Source organism: Asparagus officinalis, chromosome 8, assembly GCF_001876935.1.
Source record: "Asparagus officinalis chromosome 8, Aspof.V1, whole genome shotgun sequence".
Lineage (NCBI taxonomy): Eukaryota > Viridiplantae > Streptophyta > Magnoliopsida > Asparagales > Asparagaceae > Asparagus > Asparagus officinalis.
The window spans coordinates 16,790,492-16,799,392 of NC_033801.1; positions in this window are offsets into that span (position 1 = coordinate 16,790,492).

Genomic DNA, 8,901 nt, shown 5'->3' on the forward strand with positions numbered 1-8,901 from the left:
GTACAGATGGATAACCTTTATAGTGTAAACCATAATTTATAGTTCCTTTTAGGTATCTCAAAATTCTTTCTAAAGCATCCCAGTGACTCTTATCAGGATTTGATGTATATCTACTAAGTCTATTTACTGCATAAGCAATGTCAGGTCTGGTGTAGTTTGTTAGGAATCCTAATGATCCAATTATTTGTGCATATTCTCTTTGTAATTGAGGATGACCTGTATTTTTCTTTAGATGTACATTAGGATCATATGGAGTGGAAACAGGTTGACAGTTTGGATCATAAAAATTCTTGAGGATTTTTTCTATGTAATGTGATTGTGATAGCACATATCCATTCTCATTTTTCATGATTTTAGTATTAAGAATTAGGTCAGCTTGACCTAAATCTTTCATGTCAAAATTTTGTGATAAAAAGTGTTTGATATCATTTATGATTTGTATGTCAGAACCAAAAATAAGAATGTCATCAACATATAGGCATAATATCACAATTTTGTTGTTTTTATCTATTTTATGGTATACACACTCATCTGTTTGATTAATTACAAATCCATAAGATAGTATAATTTCATCAAATTTCATATGCCATTGTTTTGGGGCTTGTTTGAGACCATATAGTGATCTAATAAGCTTGCATACTTTCTTTTCTTGTCCAGAAGCTATAAATCCCTCAGGTTGATCCATATAAATTTCTTCATCTAAGTCTCCATTTAAAAATGCAGTTTTAACATCCATTTGATGTATTATTAATTTGTGAATGGATGCTAGAGCTATGAGGACTCTAATGGTAGTAATCCTAGCTACTGGAGAATAGACATCAAAATAATCAATACCAGACTTTTGGGTATATCCTTTAGCTACTAATCTGGCTTTATATTTATCTATTGTTCCATCAGGTCTAAGTTTCTTCTTAAACACCCATTTACATCCTATGGTTTTACATCCTGAAGGAAGATCAGTTAGTTCCCAAGTATGATTTTGAACTATAGATTGTATCTCATTATTTATAGCTTCCTTCCAAAATGGAGCATCTACTGATTTCATTGCATCTTCAAATGTAACTGGAGAATCTTCTACAAGTAATGCATAGAAATCTTCATGGACCTTTTCTATTCTAGTTCTTTTACTTCTCCTAGGCTCCTCTGGACTTTCTAGTGGTCTAATTTGTTTAGAACTAGTTTCACCTTGATTAGAACTAGGATCTGAATTATTAGAGCTAGGGCCTGTGTTGTTTATTCTGGTCTTGTAAGGAAAAATATTTTCAAAGTAATGTGCATCCCTAGCTTCAATTATGGTGTTGTTGGCTATCTCATTAATGTCAGAGTTGATTATTAAAAATCTATTTGCATTACTATCAGAAGCATAGCCAATAAAAATTCCATCTACAGTTTTAGGGCCAATCTTCTTTCTTTTATTCTCAGGTATTTTGACTTTTGCTAAGCACCCCCACACTTTTAGGTGATCTAAATTAGGGTTTCTATTCTTCCAAATTGTGTAAGGGGTTTTATCAGATTTCTTGAATGGAATTCTATTTAGTATATGACATGCAGTCATGAGAGCTTCTCCCCATAAATTTTCTGGCACACCAGAATTAATTAACATTGAGTTTACCATGTCCATTAGTGTTCTATTCTTTCTCTCAGCTACTCCATTAGATTGAGGTGTATATGGAGCAGTTATTTCATGAATAATTCCATTATCTTCACAGAATTGTTTTAATTCATTAGAAGTGTACTCACCACCTCTATCTGATCTTAGTATTTTAATTTTCCTATCCAACTGATTTTCAACTTCTGCTTTATATATTTTAAATTTGTTTATGACTTCATCTTTAGTCTTAATTAAGTAGAGGTAACAATATTTAGAGCAATCGTCTATAAAAGTTACAAAATATTTGTTACCCCCTCTAGTTGTTCTTCCTGAATCACAAACATCACTATGGATGAGTTCTAATATCTCAGAATCTCTATCAATAGTTTTAAATGGTTTCTTAGGAAGTTTGGCTTCTACACATATTTCACATTTTTCATCATCTTTTATATTAAGCTTTGGAATTATATTGAGATGCATCAATCTTTTAATTGAATTATAATTCACATGTCCTAATCTTTGATGCCAAGTGATGGAAGGTTCAATATTCAAAGCTATTGGAGATGCAAGAGTAGAATTCTTAACATTCAATTTAAAAAGACCATCACATAAGAAACCTTTTCCAATGAAGTTCAAACCCTTAGTTATTACAACTTTATTTGATTCAAAAACAAGTTTGTAGCCTTGTTGCACTAATAAAGATCCGCTAATTAAATTTCTCCTAATGTCTGGTACATGATGGACATCCTGCAGGATCAAAGTCTTATCAGAAGTCAGCTTTAGGTTGATCCGACCTATTCCGGATACAGGAGCCACATTATTATTTCCCATTGTCACAGTTCCTCTACTTGAGACCTGATAGGTGGAAAACAAAGATTGATTAGAGCAAACGTGAATATTAGCTCCAGTGTCAATCCACCAATCATTTGCTTGAAAGGTCATGTTTACTTCAGGAGTGAAGAGAACAGACCTGAAAGCAGCCTCAGCTGGACTGGAAGTCACCATGTTTACTTGTGACTTATTAGGTGGAGGTCCTCCCTTCCTAGGCTTGGGTGGTTCAGTTTTCTTGAAAAAGCAGTCCTTAGCAAGATGGTTGGTTCTTCCACAAACGAAGCAGGCTCGACGTTCAGCTCCTTCCTTCTTTTGAAAGTGAACATGGTTCTTATTTTGATGATAGGGTTTCTTCTTAAATGTTTTATTTTGATTTTGGTGGAAGGGACGTTTCTTGTGTTGGGGAAAGGGTTTGGATTCAACATTGTTTACTTTGGGTTCTTTGGGTTCAGATTTTGTCACATTTTTCTCCCTGAGTCTATGTTGCTCTTCAATTCTAATAGAATTCAATACTTGCTCTAGGGTAAGATCTCCTTGGGTATGGTTAAGGTTTTTGGCAAAATCTGACCAGGACTCGGGAAGTTTGTCTATAAGACAGGCTATCTGAAACGTTTCATCTAAGATGGATCCATTCACTTTTAATTGGTGAACTATATGTTCAAATTCATGAATTTGCTCATTCATTGGTTTAGAATCTACCATTTTAAATTTGTTAAAATCAGAAGCTTTAAATCTTTTAATTCCCATATCATCTAAACCATACTTTTTCTCTAGGGTTTCCCACAGAACTTTAGCATTAGTGATAGTATAATATATATCATATAACCTATCAGATAAAGCTCCTAAGATTCTGTGTAGACAATGATACTCTATTTCTTGAGGTGTTCTTGGGATAGGAATGGAATCTGTGGAGGAAGATGAGGAAGATTGCCTAGTAACTGGTCTAGATGAAGATGGGTTATCTGGTTCTATGGCTGTTATTAGATGTAGGGTTGTTAACCAAAATCTCATTTGGTTTTGCCAACGACGAAAATTATTCCCATCAAACTTCTCTGGTTTAGCAGACATAACTTCACTTGTAGCCATAATCTGATGATGAATGAATATTTTTGTTATTATAATGCAGCAGAAATATATAAAGCATTCATTCAACAGAATAATCATGCATTGTAACATTTCGTTTTTAAGAATTGCAGACAACATTAACATAAAAACCAGAATGTTAATCATGTTACTATTCTAAACAGCACAAAATTAGTTTCTTGGAATGTTGGGAATCTTAACTGTTTAGACAATAACGAAAATCAGTTTAAACAATTTGATAATTAACAGATAATTACTATTATAACGCAGATATAAGAAATATATCAAATGAAAAGTAAATAGAGGTTAGAAATACGGCCTGATGGTCGAGGCGTGCAAGCACTGTCCCAAGAAACTAATTGCCCCCTCTCGTACAGGGCTACGCGGCAAAAGCTCCCGGAGATACAACGACCCTCGGTCAGGCGACCTCCTTCTCGTCGGCACGAGCTTCAAGAAGGCTTTGCGAATTCTTCGTAAACTTTCAGGGAACCAGCAAATTGTAACAGTAAGTATTTTGAAAGAGAAGAACAGAGAAGGTGAAGAAGAGGTTGTTGCTTTTCGCTGTATTAAACTCTGCGGATTTTAGATCCTTTTATAGGGAAAAACAGCCGTTACTTATAAACCCCGTAATTAACACGGTTTTAATCACGTTAATAAAACGTAGCCGTTATCAAAACATTTCCGTTACATAATTAATTCGCAAAATGTTTATCACGTTTTTAATCACACTAATAAATATTTTCCGTTACAAAATATTTCGGTTACAAAATATTTATCACATGTTAATTGTTCAAAAATAAAAATTATATTTTAATTATTTAAAAATAAAAATGTAGCAGATTAAGGGCCCATTAATCCGGAGCTGCATTCGTGTCCGCAGGTCGTGTGCGCGCGCCACCCGACCCGACCCGAACCCGAGCCCGAGCCCGGCCCGGCCGGCGCGCGCGTGTGTGGTGTGGAGCATAACCTTTGTTTTCTTCTAGGCATAGGAGAGAAAGGGAAGGCTTATAAGGACCCCTTTTTTCTATCCCATTTCCTATGTGGGACTAAACTTTCCCTCTTTTCCTCTACAAAGTCAAGTTTTAAGTTATCTTTTATTATATAATTCCAACAATCCCCCACATAACTTAAAACTTAAAATAGTTCAGAAATAACAATAAAAGAAATAAATACGATTGCTGGTTCCCTTATACTATGTAATAGGTGGAGGTACCTTTCGGTTTGAACCTTCACTTAGTGACAGTTGTATAGATCCGTGAGAGCTTGGTGGACTTCGCCTTGAACCAGTCTCATTTATCGGATTTCTACAGAAAGCACACATAGTACAGTTTTGAAGAATTCTAAACGGGTTGCGCTATTATCGGCCTTGCGCAGGTATCTTTCATGTGTGTTACTAGGGAGCAGCCCTGATCCCATAGTCGCGGCCTCACAACTACACACATATAGGTGAATCCTAATAAGGATGCGAGCAAGTAAGCATCCTGCCTCATGGGTCTTGGATTCATTAAGAGTTAGACTCAACCTTTCACTTGCTTTTTATGAGCACTGATCACCCTAGGGATGGGAGCAAATGAATTCAGTGCTCCTCACAATTAATCACTCATTCAGTTTGTTTCTACCCATTGAACCTCTGCGAGGTTGGGTTGCCACTGCAGTGATTTTTCTTATGGGCTTAACCCCATCCCCCTCGATGATTCTAGGACCACTGCCCTAGATAAGCCTTTAGTTAAGTGATCTGCAAGATTTTTCTCTGATCTTACAAAATCTAAGGCTATTATATGATTTTTCATCTTATATCTTAAGGATTTATGGCGCACTTTCAAGTGTCGATTCATCTTCACATTTGCATTCTCTTGATGGCATTTGTCAATCGCTGACCTGCAATCACAATGAATAGAAATGGCTGGTAATGGTTTTTGCATTAGTGGAATTTCAGTTAGTAAATCTTTCAACCATTCAGCTTCTATACTAGTAGTATCAAGAGCTATCATTTCTGATTCCATTGTACTTCTAGCCATTACAGTTTGTTTAGTAGATTTCCAGGACACAGCTCCTCCTCCTAAAAGGAACACAAATCCTGTGGTGGATTTTACATCTACTGAGTCACTAATCCAATTTGCATCTGAATAACCTTCTAGTACAGATGGATAACCTTTATAGTGTAAACCATAATTTATAGTTCCTTTTAGGTATCTCAAAATTCTTTCTAAAGCATCCCAGTGACTCTTATCAGGATTTGATGTATATCTACTAAGTCTATTTACTGCATAAGCAATGTCAGGTCTGGTGTAGTTTGTTAGGAATCCTAATGATCCAATTATTTGTGCATATTCTCTTTGTAATTGAGGATGACCTGTATTTTTCTTTAGATGTACATTAGGATCATATGGAGTGGAAACAGGTTGACAGTTTGGATCATAAAAATTCTTGAGGATTTTTTCTATGTAATGTGATTGTGATAGCACATATCCATTCTCATTTTTCATGATTTTAGTATTAAGAATTAGGTCAGCTTGACCTAAATCTTTCATGTCAAAATTTTGTGATAAAAAGTGTTTGATATCATTTATGATTTGTATGTCAGAACCAAAAATAAGAATGTCATCAACATATAGGCATAATATCACAATTTTGTTGTTTTTATCTATTTTATGGTATACACACTCATCTGTTTGATTAATTACAAATCCATAAGATAGTATAATTTCATCAAATTTCATATGCCATTGTTTTGGGGCTTGTTTGAGACCATATAGTGATCTAATAAGCTTGCATACTTTCTTTTCTTGTCCAGAAGCTATAAATCCCTCAGGTTGATCCATATAAATTTCTTCATCTAAGTCTCCATTTAAAAATGCAGTTTTAACATCCATTTGATGTATTATTAATTTGTGAATGGATGCTAGAGCTATGAGGACTCTAATGGTAGTAATCCTAGCTACTGGAGAATAGACATCAAAATAATCAATACCAGACTTTTGGGTATATCCTTTAGCTACTAATCTGGCTTTATATTTATCTATTGTTCCATCAGGTCTAAGTTTCTTCTTAAACACCCATTTACATCCTATGGTTTTACATCCTGAAGGAAGATCAGTTAGTTCCCAAGTATGATTTTGAACTATAGATTGTATCTCATTATTTATAGCTTCCTTCCAAAATGGAGCATCTACTGATTTCATTGCATCTTCAAATGTAACTGGAGAATCTTCTACAAGTAATGCATAGAAATCTTCATGGACCTTTTCTATTCTAGTTCTTTTACTTCTCCTAGGCTCCTCTGGACTTTCTAGTGGGGGGCTGGTTGAGGACACCCCTAGGGGGGTGTCTCGGCTCCAAAACCGAGACACCCCTTGGGGGTGTCTCGGCCATGGCCGAGACACCCCAAGGGGTGTCTCGGTTTTGGAGCCGAGACACCCCCCTAGGGGTGTCCTCAACCAGCCCCCTACCCCTTGCTTTTCCTATAAATAGGCCCCTAGGGCCTCCATTCTCTTGGCCTTGGTTTTGGGAGAGGAATTTCAGATCTAGAGCTCTAGCCTTTGAGATCTGAAATTCCAGAGAGGAGCGGCGAAGCCCTGCCGGAGGAAGGAGTCGGGGTTTTCTAAGAGAGCGGCGAAGCCCTGCCGGATCGAGGAGTGAGCGAGCCTTCTGCAGCAAAGGAGTCTTCTTCTTCATTCCCCACCTTCTTTTCCCTTAGTGTTGCCCTTAGCGGTGATACAAAGGAGAGCTAGTGCCTCGTTTTAGCCGAGACATAAGCTTTACACCTCTGAGATCCCACGCGGATCGACGGGGTTCAGAGTTTCTAAAATCCCCCCGCGGATAGACGAAACTCTGCCCGATTTTATCGGACCAGATCTGAGTGCCCCGGTGGTCCACGGATATCAACATCCCCGTCACAGGCAAAAGACCCACGCAAGCAAGAGATGACAAACAGATCTTGCGTTTGTTTGAAAAGAGTTGTATTTCTTTTGTTTTCATTGTGTACCGGTCTTATAAAAAGGCTATCTTTTTATTTCATTGTAACGATTGAAGTTGTAATGAATGCAGCAATGAATACAGCAACTTTTTCCGCAAACAGACTGGCGACCACAGTGGGAGCCAACGGCATCGCAACCGACGCCGTCGTGACGCAACCAGCACTCAAGATCGGGGTGAATGAAGAACACGAGCTCGATCAACAACGGTTCAAAGAAGGCCTCTCTTCCTCCTCCTCCAGATCCGCCTCTCCAAACGGGTACAGAAAGGTAACCTCTTTCATAAATGATTGCAGGTCCTTCGGTTCAAAAATCCAAGACCCCGTTGCCGCCTCTGCACTTGCACCACGCGACGTCCCCACGTCGTCCAACCTGGTCGAGATCGCAGATCCGGATTCCTCTTCCGCCGAGGAGATGACTTCTGAAGACGCTCCGGCATTATCAAAGAGAGCACGACAAAGACAGCGTCAACGTCTTGCTCGACAGCTGGCCGAGGCTTTGGAGCCGATGGATGGGATCCGCTATAACGTAGATCTAAAATCCAGGCAACGCCAGGAGCAACCACGGCAAACAACCAGCCCCTCCTCCGAAGCAGAAACGAACAAATGGGTTCAAGTCAAAAGAACCCGTTCTACTCTCGAGGAGCGAATCCAGAAGCGCCGCGCCTTGCGTGCGCATGCCCGAGCCCTGGTCCAAAAAGCACGAGAGATGCTAAAGGGAGAGGCCATTAAGAGACGTTAAGAGATCGCCGAGGTCCGAACGAGTTTGGATGCCAAAGGCCGAATCAACGCCTAAGGTAAAAGCAGGTAATATTGCTCTCCAACCTTCGTCAATTTCAGGTCCCGAACCTTCGGTAAAGCCCCACCTCAGCGTGGATTTCCCCAAGTTCAAGAATCCTCTGAACAACCGTATCGACGCTCTACCCGAGAATCGAGGAAAAGCGCTTGTCAAGGAAAGCTGGGGATCGCTGAAGGAGTTTCAAGCCAACATCCAGACTGGGGGTCGTACACGATCTCCTAACAAATCGATCTCTGCAACAACCAGCTCGGCGGTGCGTGCAAAGGACCAAGAGCCCGTTAAGGTTTCACCCTCACAAAAGAGTGATTCCAAACGTGCGACTCTTGCAGAGGTCAACAAGGCAATGTTTACTCAGAAGAAGACGCGTCGAACAAACGAACGCGTTATACCTGAGAACCCATGTGAGCAGCCGATAGGTTACTCCGACCGCAATGTCGATGAGTTGTACTATCGGGCTGGGGGTGCGGATGAATCTCGAAAGAGAAACACCCGAGAAACGGATTCTCACTGTCCGTGTACCAAACTTATCAGGGCAGTATTATCAGCTTGTAGCTTCCCCAAGACCGCTCCACAGAGGGTCTCGATATTCGAAGGAATCTCCGATGGAACGACAAAGCCCAAATC